Genomic DNA, 16,290 nt, shown 5'->3' with positions numbered 1-16,290 from the left:
TGAACATGTTTGTGCAGACAAATATCAGATGTATCTTGTTGTGTCAAATACATTGTACAACCTGAGTGTGAAAAGAGCTTAAAAGCTCAATGTACTCTAATTATGTAATTTGGGCCATACGCCAGATTGTGCCTGTATTTGTTTACAAAATGATGTATAGAATGCTGAAACCTTTTAGTTGACCTCTTGGTGTTTATTCAACATCTTCTACCCCCAAGCTATAAGACTCCTGAACATCTACTCAGACTATTTGCATTGTCGGACAGGCACTGAATATCTTTGATTTCAAATCAAATAAAAATGTGTCAAATGCGTTGAATACAACAGGTAAATGCTTACAAGCCCTTAAACAACAAGGTGTGAAGAAAAATTCATAAAAAAAATAAATACTAATATCTTAAAAAAATACAAAAATAATTTCAACTAATAATTAAAGAGCAACAGTAAAATAACAATGGCGAGGCTATATACAGGGGGTACTGGTACAGAGTCAATGTGCGGGGGCACCAGTTTGTCGAGATAATTTAAGTAATATGTACAGTGCCTTGCGAAAGTATTCGGCCCCCTTGAACTTTGCAACCTTTTGCCACATTTCAGGCTTCAAACATAAAGATATAAAAATGTATTTTTTTGTGAAGACTCAACAACAAGTGGGACACAATCATGAAGTGGAACGACATTTATTGGATATTTCAAACTTTTTTAACAAATCAAAAACTGAAAAATTGGGCGTGCAAAATTATTCAGCCCCCTTAAGTTAATACTTTGTAGCGCCACCTTTTGCTGCGATTACAGCTGTAAGTCGCTTGGGGTATGTCTCTATCAGTTTTGCACATCGAGAGACTGAAATTTTTTCCCATTCCTCCTTGCAAAACAGCTCGAGCTCAGTGAGGTTGGATGGAGAGCATTTGTGAACAGCAGTTTTCAGTTCTTTCCACAGATTCTCGATTGGATTCAGGTCTGGACTTTGACTTGGCCATTCTAACACCTGGATATGTTTATTTTTGAACCATTCCATTGTAGATTTTGCTTTCTGTTTTGGATCATTGTCTTGTTGGAAGACAAATCTCCGTCCCAGTCTCAGGTCTTTTGCAGACTCCATCAGGTTTTCTTCCAGAATGGTCCTGTATTTGGCTCCATCCATCTTCCCATCAATTTTAACCATCTTCCCTGTCCCTGCTGAAGAAAAGCAGGCCCAAACCATGATGCTGCCACCACCATGTTTGACAGTGGGGATGGTGTGTTCAGGATGATGAGCTGTGTTGCTTTTACGCCAAACATAACGTTTTGCATTGTTGCCAAAAAGTTCAATTTTGGTTTCATCTGACCAGAGCACCTTCTTCCACATGTTTGGTGTGTCTCCCAGGTGGCTTGTGGCAAACTTTAAACGGCACTTTTTATGGATATCTTTAAGAAATGGCTTTCTTCTTGCCACTCTTCCATAAAGGCCAGATTTGTGCAATATACGACTGATTGTTGTCCTATGGACAGAGTCTCTCACCTCAGCTGTAGATCTCTGCAGTTCATCCAGAGTGATCATGGGCCTCTTGGCTGCATCTCTGATCAGTCTTCTCCTTGTATGAGTTGACAGTTTAGAGGGACGGCCAGGTCTTGGTAGATTTGCAGTGGTCTGATACTCCTTCCATTTCAATATTATCGCTTGCACAGTGCTCCTTGGGATGTTTAAAGCTTGGGAAATCTTTTTGTATCCAAATCCGGCTTTAAACCTCTTCACAACAGTATCTCGGACCTGCCTGGTGTGTTCCTTGTTCTTCATGATGCTCTCTGAGCTTTTAACGGACCTCTGAGACTATCACAGTGCAGGTGCATTTATACGGAGACTTGATTACACACAGGTGGATTGTATTTATCATCATTAGTCATTTAGGTCAACATTGGATCATTCAGAGATCCTCACTGAACTTCTGGAGAGAGTTTGCTGCACTGAAAGTAAAGGGGCTGAATAATTTTGCACGCCCAATTTTTCAGTTTTTGATTTGTTAAAAAAGTTTGAAATATCCAATAAATGTCGTTCCACTTCATGATTGTGTCCCACTTGTTGTTGATTCTTCACAAAAAAATACAGTTTTATATCTTTATGTTTGAAGCCTGAAATGTGGCAAAAGGTCGCAAAGTTCAAGGGGGCCGAATACTTTCGCAAGGCACTGTATATGTAGGTAGAGTTATTGCAGTGACTATGCATAGATAACAAACAGAGAGTAGCAGCAGTGTAAAAAGGGGGCGGGACAATGGAAATAGTCTGGGTAGCCATTTGATTAGATGTTCAGGAGTCTTATGACTTGGGGTTAGAAGCTGTATAGAGGTCTCTTGGACCTAGACTTGGCGCTCTGGTACTGTATGCTGTGCAGTAGCAGAGAGAACAGTCTATGACTAGGGTGGCTGGAGTCTTTGACCATTTTTAGGTCCTTCTTACACCGCCTGGTATAGAGATTCTGGATGACAGAAAGGTTGGCCCCAGTGATGTACTGGGCTGTACACACAACCCTCTGTAGTGCCTTACGGTCGGAGGCCGAGCAGTTGCAATACCAGGAAGTGATGCAACCAGTCAGGATGCTCTCGATGGTGGAGCTGTAGAAACCTTTGAGAATCTGAGGACCCATGCCAAATATTTAAAATCAAATCAAATTTTATTTGTCACACACACATGATTAGTAGATGTTATGGCGAGTGTAGCAATGCTTGTGCTTCTAGTTCCGACAGTGCAGTAATATCTAACAAGTAATCTAACAAATTCACAACGACTACATTATACACACAAATGTAAAGGGAGGAATAAGAATATGTGCATATAAATATATGGATGAGCGACGAACGTGCGGCATAGGCAAGATGCAGTAGATGGTATAGAATACAGTAAATACAAATTAGATGAGTAATGTAGGACATGTGGACATTATTAAAGTGGCATTATTTAAATTGACTAGTTATACCTTTTATTAAATCAGTTTATTACATTTATTAAAGTGGCCAGAGATTTGAGTCTGTATGTTGGCAGCAGCCACTCAATGTTAGTGGTGGCTGTTTAACAGTCTGATGGCTTTGAGATAGAAGCTTTTTTTTTAGTCTCTTGGTCCCAGCTTTGATGCACCTGTACTGACCTCGCCTTCTGGATGATAGCAGGGTGAACAGGCAGTGGCTCGGGTGGTTGTTGTCCTTGATGATCTTTTTGGCCTTCCTGTGACATCGGGTGCTGTAGGTGTCCAAGAGGGCAGGTAGTTTGCCTCTGGTGCTGCATTGTGTAGACCGCACTACCCTCTGGAGAGCCTTGCGGTTGTGGGCGGAGCAGTTGCCGTACCAGGCGGTGATATAGCCCGACTGGATGCTCTCGATTGTGCATCTGTAAAAGTTTAAGTGTTATAGGTGACAAGCCAAATTTCTTCAGCCTCCTGAGGTTGAAGAGGCGCTATTGCACCTTCTTCACCACGCTGTCTGTGTGGGTGGACCATTTTAGTTTGTCCGTGATGTGTACGCTGAGGAACTTAAAACTTTCCACCTTCTCTAGTACTATACCGTCAATGGGGATAGGGGGGTGTTTGAGGTTGTTTTCCTGACACCACACTCCGAGGGCCCTCACCACCTCCCTGTTGGCCGTCTCGTCGTTGTTGGTAATCAAGACTACCACTGTAGTGTCGTCTGCAAACTTGATGATTGAGTTGGAGGTGTGCATGGCCACGCAGTCATGGGTGAACAGGGAGTACAGGAAGGGGCTGAGAATGCACCCTTGTGGGACCCCCCAGTGTGGAGGATCAGCTGGGTGGTGATGATGTTTCCTACCCTCACCACCTGGGGGCAACCCGTCAGAAAGTCCAAGACATTGATGTCCGCGAAGCACTTCATGGCTACAGACGTGAGTGCTATGGGTCGGTAGTCATTTAGGCAGGTTACCTTAGTGTTCTTGGGCACAGGGACTATGGTTGTCTGCTTGAAACATGTTGGTATTACAGACTCAGACAGGGAGAGGTTGAAAATGTCAGTGAAGACACTTGCCTGTTGGTCAGCGCATGCTCGGAGTGCACGTCCTGGTAATCCAACTGACCCTGCAGCCTTGTGAATGTTGACCTGTTCAAAGGCCTTACTCACATCGGCTGCGGAGTGCGTGATCACACAGTTGTCCGGAACAGCTGGTGCTCTCATGCATGCTTCATTGTTGCTTGTCTCAAAGCGACCATAGAAGTAATTTAGCTAGTGTGGTAGGCTCGTGTCACTGGGCAGCTCACGGCTGTTTCCCTTTGTAGTCTGTAATAGTTTGCAAGCTCTGCCACATCCGACAAGTGTCGGAGCCAGTGTAGTACGATTCAATCTTAGTCCTGTATTGATGCATTGCCTGTTTGATGGTTCGTCGGAGGGCATAGCGGGTTAGAATCTCTACCCTTTAGCTCATTGTAGATTTTGCCTTTAATCCATGGCTTCTGGTTGGGGTATGTACGTACTGTCACTGTGGGAACAACGTCATTGATGCACTTATTGATGAAGCCAGTGACTGATGTGGTGTACTCCTCAACGCCATCGGAAGAATCCTGGAACATATTCCAGTCTGTGCTAGCAAAACAGTCCTGTAGTTTAGCATCTGCTTCATCTGACCACTTTTTTACTGACTGAGTCACTGGTGCTTCCTGCTTTAGTTTTTACTTGTAAGCTGGAATAAAGGAGGATAGAATTATGGCCAGATTTGCCAAATGGAGGGCGAGGGAGAGCTTTGTCCGTGTCAGAAATTAGGTAAAACTTATTTGAGTTTTCCTGCATTAAAGTCCCCGGCCACTAGGAGCGCCGCCTCTGGGTGAGCATTTTCCTGTTTACTTATGGCCCTATGCAGCTTATTGAATGTGGTCTTAGTACCAGCATCGTTTTTTGATGGTATTTAGACAGCTACATATCACCACCAGCTAATACAGATGAAAACTCTCTTGGTAATTAGTGTGGTCTACAGCTTATCATGAGATACTCTACCTCAGGCGAGCAAAACCTTGAGACTTCCTTAGATTTCGTGCACCAGCTGTTGTTTACAAATATACATAGACCGTCACCCTTAGTCTTACCAGAGGCCGCTGTTCTATCCTTGTATATTTTCAATATAATTTAGCTCATAGACTTTTGTTTACTTACAACGTATCTTGGCAATCTATTTATTAAGAACATGATGAGCTAGACCAGGGTTCTCTATCCCTGTTCCTGGAGAATTACCCTCCTATAGGTTTTTGCTCCAACCCCAGTTGTAACTAACCTGATTCAGTTCATCAACAAGCTATTTATTAGAATCAGGTGCGCTAGATTAGGGTTGGAGTGAAAATCAACAGGACAGTGGCTCTCCAGGAACAGGGTTGGAGAATCCTTAGCTAGACAATGTACAACCTGAGTGTGAACATAATGTAAAATGTAATAATGGACTGATGAGTTGTCATGAATGTTGTGTATGAGAATAGACAGCAGAATGTTATTATGCACACAATGCCTTTGTTTAAAGGTGTGTGCACTTGTTCAGTGCACGATCACATAATCCATCCTCCTCATTGGTTAATAACATCTCAATTGATGGTCCTCGTTGGTGGATGGCCTGTGTAATAATACTACCCTTTGAGCAGGCAGATGGAGAGATCTCTGGAAACAGCCATGTCTTCTCCTCTTTCAATATTAAAATAAACCGTCTTATTCATGATGCATGATGCACTGTCGTGTTCCTTCCAAGAGCAAAAATAACCCGCTCCCTTTAACCAGGGATGGAACAATGAGTGCTGATTTTCCTCTACATGTGCTCCAGATGAGAGGCTGTATTTGTTTGCAAAATTTGTTTATGGAAGTTTAGATTCATCAAGCACTGATTCTTCAGACTGACACACAACATCCACCCCATGAATGCAGACAGAACTCCTTCAACCAAGGTATGGCTTTTTATAAGTTAGGCAATTGTAACATTTGTTATCAACCATCAGATGTAGTGAAGTGTTCTTTTAGCCTGAATACTTTGCATTTTAGAAACGTCCAATTTTGGGATTTCAAACATTATGGTCTCTTTTGTATGCTTTGAAGGGTTGATGTAAATTCCAGCCTGATTCAGTCACTTTGTGAAATTAATTGAACATTTTCTATTTCGTTTTTTGGTCATCCGGTACCGAAACTGCTCCCTCCCTTGTCTCTTTTTGCAGTGTTCACTGAAACCACAGACATATCAAGGAAATTAATACTTCCAAAGCAAATAACTTCACTACTGCTTCCACCTGTCCCTTTGGATCCTGCTTTTGCATAAATCACATTGCTCTACCTTGTGCCTGCAGTAACCAACATCATTCTAAGTGTCCCAAACAATGTCTATTTCCTGTGGCCGGTAGTGACAGGAGGGGAAGGCCTTGGGGCCTCAGAACGTCTCCGCTCTCAATCTGTCCGTGTCTGAAATCCTCTACTGCCTCTGTACGGTCTTGTGCTATCTGGACCAATATGTTCTGGGACATGTTCTTCGATACATGACTAGGTTTTCATCACGTCTCATCTACACTGGCCGGCCCGTGTTCCAGTCCTGTATCTGTCGAGCGCTACCTGGCGGTGGTCCATCCTGTGATCTTCCTGAAGTACAAACTTACACCGGATCTTACCCAATTGTTTGGGATACCTAAGCGCCGTAGGCATAGATGCAGAAGGCATGCTGGCGTCCTGGTGAGACTGAGACGGAGAGAAAATCTAACGGCACTCCCCTACGTTTTATTGGCAAATGTCCAGTCACTCGAGAATAAGATGGATGAGCTTCGTTCGAGAGTCTCCTATTAAAGAGGCTTGAAAGCTGCAATATTATGTGCTTTACAGAGTCTTAGCTGACTGAATCTATGGATATACAACTCAGTGGTTTCTCCATGCAGCATCATGATCAGATGGTGGCTTTGGGCAAGTCCAAAGGGGGAGCGTTGTGCCTCTTTGTTTACAATAACTGGTAGGATAATTAACATTAACATCACACACCTTGCAATCTGAGCATAGGCAGTCAGCATGTAAACAAACATTGTTTTATTTTATTTTTTACCTGGATGTTGTTTGTTTTTTTCATTTTATGAGCCAAGTCTTTCCTTGTTTCAACGTTACCTCAGAAAAATCTGACCATATTTATTTTATAAACACTTCCTCATATGCCATTGAAACCAGCATTTCTCTCATGTTCTATTGCGATTCCACTTCCTTTCATTGTCCAGTAGCCAAAGGCATAATAGTAATATTACATTTCTCCTCTAAATTTCAAGTCAATATTTTCATCTCTGTCACATGAAACCACTAAAGGTGGGCTGTAGCATTTACTTTTACATTTTTCAAATAGACAATCAATCTCACTATAGGCGACAAACTTTTTCCAGTTTATCCTGGTGTTGTAGGTAAGTGGTTACAGCCTGCAGAGGGCGATAGAGAGTCAAGGGCCAGGGTCACCAATAATTACTTTAATGCTCAACCAAAGAGGAATATTTATTAAATAAAGAATTTTTGACACCTAACTAGGCCCACACACAGTGCTTCTTTTTATATGGTCAGTATGAAAAGATTTTTTAAAGCTGGGATTTGGGGGGGAAAAAGCTGTTGGCCTTTGTATAAATACATAAGGGGTTGAACAGGACAGAGGACCAGCTCACTGGCTAATATGGAACTTGGCAACACTCCTTTGTGTGTGTGTGGGAGAGTGAGTGAGTGAGAGACTGGATTTTTTTATAACTCTGTCCTGGGTAAAGTCCATCACACTAGTATTCTGCTTGTATCAGCTACAGGTGTAATTTACCTGCTGTGTTCGACATTGGATAAAATATAGGACTCAAACTTGTTCTAACTTTCTACAACTGCAAGATCGCAGCTCCGAAGAGCAGGAGGAAACTGCATCCTCAGATTTTGAAAGCACATCTGACCAAACACAACTGAAGTATGCTGCTCCCTTCAGAAGCCATGACAGAAGATCGTGACAGCGATTTCTTAAAGAAAATGGCTTCCAAACATTCTCTCCAAGAAAAGGATTTCTCCTGTCCAGTGTGCAGTAATCTTCCGGGATCCTGTAATCCTGTCATGTAGCCACAGCTTTTGTAAAGTCTGTCTCAGTGAAATCTGGAAACAAAAGGATTCTCTGGAATGTCCAATTTGCAGCAGAATATCCTCAAAGGAAGAACCTCCTCGTAACCTAATTTTAAAGGAACTGTGTGAGGCCTTCTTAGAGGATAAGATTCGGAGAGATTCAGCAGGGCCTGAGGGGCTCTGCTTTCTGCACCACGAGAAACTCAAACTCTTCCGTCTGAATGATAAACAGCCAGTGTGTTTTGTGTGTCATACTTCTAAAAAAAACATGCCAACCACAATTTCTGTCCCATGGATGAAGCTGCACAGGATTTGAAGGTAGGGGGCTTATAATAACATTACCACAACATCATTTTGCTGACATTTTACACCAGAAGAAAAAGCAATGTTAGTGTTTACTTTCTCATCATACCTACAAACTCTGGTGTCCTTATGGACAGCATGTTTGCATTGTAGAATTGGTGAGTGTTTCATTCCCCACTCCTGTAGGTGTATATTGCACGTCTCTTCTAAGCTCTTATGTGACTTGTAATGCTGTTGAAAGTAACTACACACTAATAATCAGTAATCCGATTCATACAAAGTAATAATAGCAGGTTGACCGTCTTCAATGCAGTGTCAATTTTCATATTCTAGGAGGAACTCAAGACTTTATTGAAGCCCTTACAGAAGAAGTTTGAGATCTTCCATAAAGTGAAACTAGCCTGCCATCAAACAGTAACCCATATTAAAGGTGAGAATGTTGACTTATGTTGTCTAATGCCACAGTGCAATTTAACTGTAGCTGAATGGCTTTGTGCATTTGAGGATCAATTGTGAGATTGCTGTGGTAATAATAGTATTTCACATATTCCTCCCGCTGTCTGCAGCTACAAGCAGAGGACACAGAAAGGCAGATTAAAGGGGAGTTTGAGAAGATACACCAGTTGCTTCGAGAGGACGAGGCGGCCAGGTTAGCTACTCTGAAGGAAGAAGAGGAGCAGAAGAGTCACTTGATGAAGAAGAAGATTGATGAGATGATCGGAGGGTTATCATCAGACACAATCAAAGCAATAGAGGAGGAGCTGAAAGCAGAAGATATCTCATTCCTTCAGGTAAAAACCAATAACTCAATAATAAGCAGAAATGAGTTGAGATGTAAACTCTGCAAAAAAAGAAACCTTTTTCAGGACCCTGTCTTTCAAAGATTATTCGTACAAATCCAAATAAATAAACAGATCTTCATTGTAAAGGGTTTAAACACGGTTTCCCCTTGTTCAATGAACCATAAACAATTAATGAACATGCACCTGTGGAACGGTCGTTAAGGCACTAACAGCTTACAGAGGGTAGGCAATTAAGTTTACAGTTATGAAAACGTAGGACATTAAAGAGGCCTTTCTACTGATTCTGAAAAACACCAAAATAAAGATGCCCAGGGTCGCTGCTCATCTGCGTGAATGTGACTTAGGCATGCTGCAAGGAGGCATGAGGACTGCAGATGTGGCCAGGGCAATAAATTACAATGTCCGTACTGTGACACGCCTAAGACAGCGCTACAGGGAGACAGGACAGACAGCTGATCGTCCTCGCAGTGGCAGACCACGTGTAACAACACCTGCACAGGATCGGTACATCCGAACATCACACCTGCGGGACAGGTACAGGATGACAACAACAACTGCCCGAGTTACACCAGGAATGCACAATCCCTCCATCATTGCTCAGACTGTCCGCAATAGGCTGAGAGGCTGGACTGAGGGCTTGTAGGCCTGTTGTAAGGCAGGTCCTCACCAGACATCATAGGTAACAACGTCGCCTATGGGCACAAACCCACCGTCGCTGGACCAGACAGGACTGGCAAAAAATGCTCCTCACCAGGGGTGATGGTCGGATTTGCATTTAACGTCAAAGGAATGAGCGTTACACCAAGGCCTGTACTCTGGAGCAGGATCGATTTGGAGGTGGAGGGTCCGTCATGGTTCAGGGCGGTGTGTCACAGCATCATCGGACTGAGCTTGTTGTCATTGCAGGCAATCTCAACGCTGTGCGTTACAGGGAAGACATCCTCCTCCCTCATGTGGTACCCTTCCTCCAGGCTCATCCTGACATGATCCTCCAGCATGACAATGCCACCCGCCATACTGCTCGTTCTGTGCGTGATTTCCTGCAAGACAGGAATGTCAGTGTTCGGCCATGGCCAGCAAAGAGCCTGGATCTCAATCCCATTGAGAACGTCTAGGACCTGTTGGATCGGAGGGTGAGGGCTAGGGCCATTCCCTCCAGAAATGTCCGGGAACTTGCAGGTGCTTTGGTGGAAGAGTGGGTTAACATCTCTCAGCAAGAACGGGCAAACCTGGTGCAGTCCATGAGGAGGAGATGCACTGCAGTACTTAATGCAGCTGGTGGCCACACCAGATACTGACTGTTACTTTTGATTTTGACCCCCTCCCCCCACACACACATTATTCAATTTCTGTTAGTCACATGTCTGTGGAACCTGTTTAGTTTATGTCTCAGTTGTTGAATCTTATGTTCATACAAATATTTACATGTTAAGTTTAATAAATGCAGTTGAGAGTGAGAGGATGTTTATTTTTTTGCTGAGTGTATTTATTGATGAACTTATTGCGCAATGTCATCTCACAATCACATGTAAGATTTGGCACTTTATTTTGGGGTCCCTCCAAATATGTATTATTTGTTACATCCTTCCAATTCGTATGATACAGTAAAATACGTCTTAAACAACAGTCACTGATGCTTTGGCATTTGTCACTAAGGTTAGCTAGGTTAGGTGTAAGGGATAGGGGTGAGGGTTAGATAACATGCTCAGCAGTTGCAAAACGCTATGGTGGTGGTTAGCTAAAGTTGCTAATTAGATAAGATGCCACTTTCGGGTCTGTTTTAAGTAATCTGACCATTTGTAACGTATCATACGTAATGGCTCTGAGGCCGGGCTGGATTGCATGTCATGTATTATCATTATTTATTATTTATTTGGTATTTTATTCTTCTGCAGAACTACAAGGTCACAGTGAAAAGGTCAGTGACCTGCTGCTTTGCTCTCTCTTCTCTGAGGTTCTTAACCTAGGGTGCCAAGGATGTTCTTAACCCAACCCCACGGTTGAACTAACTCCTGAATATTCTTCCAGAGCCCAGTGCACACTGCCGGATCCAGAGCGGGTTTCAGGAGCACGGATCCATGTGGCCAAGCACCTTGACAGCCTGCACAGATTTTGTGGGAAGATACAGGACATTGTTGTGACAAGTGTTTGCTCACTATAGTAAGTATAATTGTATTGCTGCAATTGACGAGATGTTCAGTTACTAGCCATAGTTAATACATAATGCTACTTGATGCAAGTGTGAAACGTTGCTTGGCCCTGGTCTAAGCCCCAAATGTGCAGTTTGCAAATCCCCATACAAAATCTCTGTTCTCTTTGTTTAGCTGCCGTGACTCTGGATCCCAAGACTGCCCACCCATCTCTCATATTGTCTGATGATCTGACCACTGTGAGACTTGGTGATGGGACGCAGAAGCATCCTGACAACCCAGAGAGGTTTGATAATAGAATGGTCCTGGGCTCTGACGGCTTTAACTCAGGGACACACATCTGGGATGTTGAGGTTGGGAACAGTGTAGACTGGACCCTGGGTGTGGTTACAGAGACTGTCCGGAGGAAGGGAGGAATACGCAGTGGACTCTGGGGTCTAAATTATAAATCAGGTGAATACAGGGCATAGTCCCTACCCAATTCAACCATTCCCTTCACGTTGGGCCAGAGACCCCAGAGGATCCGAGTGCAGCTGGACTGGGAAAGAGGAAAGCTGTCATTCTATGACCCTTTAAATAACTCACACCTACACACACTTTCGCTGAGAGAGTTTTTCCCTGCCTTGGTAATCGATGTAAACACCAGCCTCTAAAGACCTTGCCATGGCCTCTGTAACAGTGGAATAACATAGTTAGAGCTGATAGGCCTCTTGTCTAGGAACAGCACAGTTAGAGCTGATAAGGAAGTTATAATGTCTCATATCACAACTTTGAAGGTGAAATATGTAACCTATTGGGCGACCTGACCAATAGGTAAGTGTTAGATCTGCAATTCTCATTGAAAGAAAGTCTAAGAAGCGGGCTACTTCTATGCTTCCCGTTCCTAAGTTTCGTTTTTGTATCTTTTACTTTCGGTCTTGTACACCAGCTTCAAACAGCTGAAAACACAATCTTTTTGGTTATGAAAAGATATTTCACAGCGGTTGAGATGGTACAATTATTCTCTACACTGTACATTGCTTGTTTTGTCACATAAACTGAAATTAGGCTAAATATTAGAATTTTGGCAACTAGGAAATGGGAGAGCGATTTCTGCACTTTGCGCCTTTAAACCGAGCACCTACTGATATTATAAAGACTTGACTGATTTGAACTTAATGCTTAAACTGTTGATAAAGCACGAGAGTAAAACTGACACCTAGTCCAAATGTAGTCGAGTATAATCACGTGTCTTATTTGTATTATGTAAGATTGATTTGTTAATTATTTGCTCTTATTGCCTTAAGTATATGACCAATTGCATGGAAATACAAAGCCATACTGTAACTGTCATTCCCTATTACATGATTCAACCAAATACATTCTATTGTTTTTTTGTTTTGTCTATGAGAGTGGAATAACACCGTTAAAGTTGATGCTGTTTTACCGTAACGTTTCATTCCCCCACTAGCCTAACCCACTTCCATGATTTCATCTTCTCAAACTAGTATAGCATACTTTTCGACACAAAGTTTCTTCAGAAATATGTACTTTTCCAGTTTAGACCGGTGTGGTAGGAAAGTCTACAGCTTGCAGAGGGAGATAGAGAGTCACTGGCCAGGGTCAGGCAAGGGTCACCAATAACTCTCAATTAGAGAGGAATATTCAGTAAATAAAGAATATTTGGCTAAACCTAACTGTGCTGAATTCAAGGATGTTGCATTGGAATGTCCCAAAGTTCATTTCCACCTCTGATGTGTTTGTATATGGCAAGTGATAAGTCATCAAGACATAAAATACTAAACAATACATGGGACTGGCTTTGTAGAACTGTGAATTCTGTCCTGGGTAAAGGCTCTCACACTGTAGAACTCAGCTTGTATTAGCTGCAGGTGTAATTTACCTGCTGTGTTCGACATTGGATACGATATAGGAATCAAAGTTATTCTAACTTTTTTTTTATGACTACAAGATAGCAACTCCTAAGAGAAAGATAAAACTGCATCAATATGAGATTTGAAAGCACACCTGGCTAAACAAGACTGAAGTATACTGCTCCCTTCAGGCACAATCAGAGCCGTAGAGGAGCTGAAAGCAGAAGGGATCTCATTCTTGCAGGTAAGAACCAACAGTTCTGTGACAAGAAGACATTATTTGAGATATTTATCGATGAACAGATTTCATCTCATGTATTATGAGGATATATTACTCAGTTGGTCTTTGTGCTCCTACAGAACTATAAGGCCTACTGTAGAAAAGGCCCATGGAGTTGGTGGAATAATCCCTTAATTCATTGCCATTTACTCAGCTGGGCCAGGGGCGCTTTAATTAGGTCAGGTGGAAATGTCCGACAGATCTCAACTCCATAAAAGGAGGAAATTGTCAGAGCCTGATCTCGCTGCTTTCTCTTCCTTAACTCCGTCTGATCAAGAAGTTTTGTGCGTCCATGAATCCACCGACTCTGTCACCTTTCATCTGACATATCTGTGGCGATCGGGGGAGTGGGCCATCAGTTATTGCTTATAGTTATTACCGCGGAGCGCGGCTTGGAGCGCACGCTTCAAACATATTGTGTAATGTGAATTGTCAATGATCATGGCCCTACGGATCCTCATAGGCCAATTATGCAATCGATATGGTTAATATGTAATGAAATTAATTATATGTACACATGAAGACAATTGAAAGGGTGATATGAGAAACGTCATTGTTTGCTGAACTGATCGACTTTGATATCAAACTAATGGGGACTATAGATTGAATAACCATTCACTGTTTGTATTATTTCATGATTTATGATAAATAGTTACGAGCCTAAATGACTCACGGATGATTACTATTGACTTCTTAATGAACTGGACTGTTGAATTCCCTAAATTATGTTAATAATGAATGATATGATTTGATCTTTGATTATGCATTTGATTGGATACATGTTATTTGTTTCCTTTGTGAAGCAGCACAGACCACTCGGTAAATATACCACTTTATGGTTAAAGGAAATCCTGCCTCAGTCTCATCCGTTCCTCTGTCACCTGACACGTGACCTGTTCACCTTCACTGTCAGTAATCCTACCTGTCCAGCTACCCACACAGATTCCACTAATCTTTCACCTACAGTGAAAGCAAGGTAAGTGATCTGCCACTTGTCTGTCTCTTATCCCTGGTTTTTGACCTAGGTTATTCTTAACCCAACCCCACATTTGAACTGACTCCTGAATATTCTTCCAGAGCCCAGTGCACACTGCTGGATCCAGAGAGAGTTTCAGGAGCACTGATCCATGTGGCCAAGCACCTTGACAACCTGATTCTGTGGGAAAAGTGTGTGTTTGCTCAATACAGTGAGCATGATTCTTATGTTACAATGAACACGTTAATTTACTAACTTAAGATAATACATTAATTTACCCCCCAAAAAAATCGAAAAACAAGGGCATAAACAGACCTCAATGTTTGATTGAGCATAGTTAAATGACAACATTTAAGGGTAAATTCAGAATTTATTATGTTAGATGGTTGCTCACCCTGAATGTAGTATATTGACCAGGAGGAACTGTAATCCATGGCTCGGTTTTCTTTAAACTGTGATGTTGAATCAAGGTGGAAAACTGATTGGATTTGCAAAAAGTCATACTTGTAAGGGCATTTCATCTTTTTTTCATCCAACTTTTAACCTACAGTAAATCCAAAGACATGGTGGTTTCACGTTGAATTCACGTTAGTCGACAACCAAATGCATATCAAAACTAGGCGTTGAACTGACATCTGTGCTCAGTGGGTTAGGATAACTTACACTAAATGACCAAAAGTGTGGACACCTGCTCGTCGATCATCTCATTCCAAAATCATGCCCATGACTCAAGTAAAAGTGAAAGTCACCCAGTAAAATCCTACTTGAGTATAAGTCTAAAAGTATTTGGTTTAAAATATACTTAAGTATCAAAAGTAAAAATATAAATAATTTCAAATTCCTTATATTAAGCAAACCAGACGGCAGGCACCATTTTCGTGTTTATTTATTTATTTACAGATTGCCAGGGGCACACTCCAACACTCAGACATCCTTTACAAACAAAGCATGTGTTTAGTGAGTCCGCCAGATCAGAGGCAGTAGGGATGACCAGGGATGTTCTCTTGATAAGAGTGTGAATCAGACAATTTTCCTGTCCTGCTTAGCATTCAAAATGTAACGAGTACTTTTGGGTGTCAGGGAAAATGTATGGAGTGAAAAGTATATAATTTTTAGTTTCCACTGCTCCAGAGTCCAATGGCGGTGAGCTTTAAACCACTCCAGCCGACACTTGGCATTGCGCATGGTGATCTTAGACTTGTGTGCAGCTGCTCAGCCATGGAAACCCATTTCATGAAGCCCCCTAATGAACAGTTATTGTGCTGATGTTGCTTCCAGAGGAAATTTGGAACTCTGTAGTAAGTGTTGCAACCGAAGACAGAAGATTGTTATGCGCTATGTGCTTCAGCACTCTGCAGTCCCGTTCTGTGAGCTTGTTGCTCCTTGTTGCTCCTAGATGTTTCCACTTCAAAATAACAGCACCTACAGTTGACCGGGGCAGCTCTAGCAGGGCAGAAATTAGATGAACTGACTTGTTGGAAAGTAGGCATCCTATAACGGTGCCACATTGAAAGTCACTGAGCTCTTCAGTAAGGCCATTCTACTGCCAATGTTTGTCTATGGCGATTGCATGGCTGTGTGTTAGCTTTTATACACCTGTCAGCAACAGGTGTGGCTGAAATAGCCAAATCCATTCATTTAAAGGGGTGTCCACATACATTTGTATATAAAATGTACTGACTTTAGCCACCGCTAGCTAAAAATCTATGTGAGTGATCGCCAAATCAACTCCAAACTCAACATATAAAGTGTCGAACCAATGTTTCATGAGATGAAATAAAAGATCCCATACACTTTTCATACGCACAAAAAGTTTATTTCTCTAAAATGTTATAGACAAATTTGTTTACATCCCTCTTAGTGAGCATTTCACTTT

The 16,290-nt window shown here is 42.1% G+C and overlaps 1 pseudogene; it reads left to right on the top strand.

The window, feature by feature from the left end:
- The first annotated feature begins 7,962 nt into the window (after positions 1-7,962).
- Positions 7,963-11,981, top strand: LOC139369421 (zinc-binding protein A33-like; annotated as a pseudogene).
- The last annotated feature ends 4,309 nt before the right edge of the window (positions 11,982-16,290 follow it).

The sequence above is a fragment of the Oncorhynchus clarkii genome, chromosome 17 (genome assembly GCF_045791955.1).
Source record: "Oncorhynchus clarkii lewisi isolate Uvic-CL-2024 chromosome 17, UVic_Ocla_1.0, whole genome shotgun sequence".
In the NCBI taxonomy this organism is placed as follows: domain Eukaryota; kingdom Metazoa; phylum Chordata; class Actinopteri; order Salmoniformes; family Salmonidae; genus Oncorhynchus; species Oncorhynchus clarkii.
This window is presented reverse-complemented; position numbering and strand designations above follow the sequence as displayed.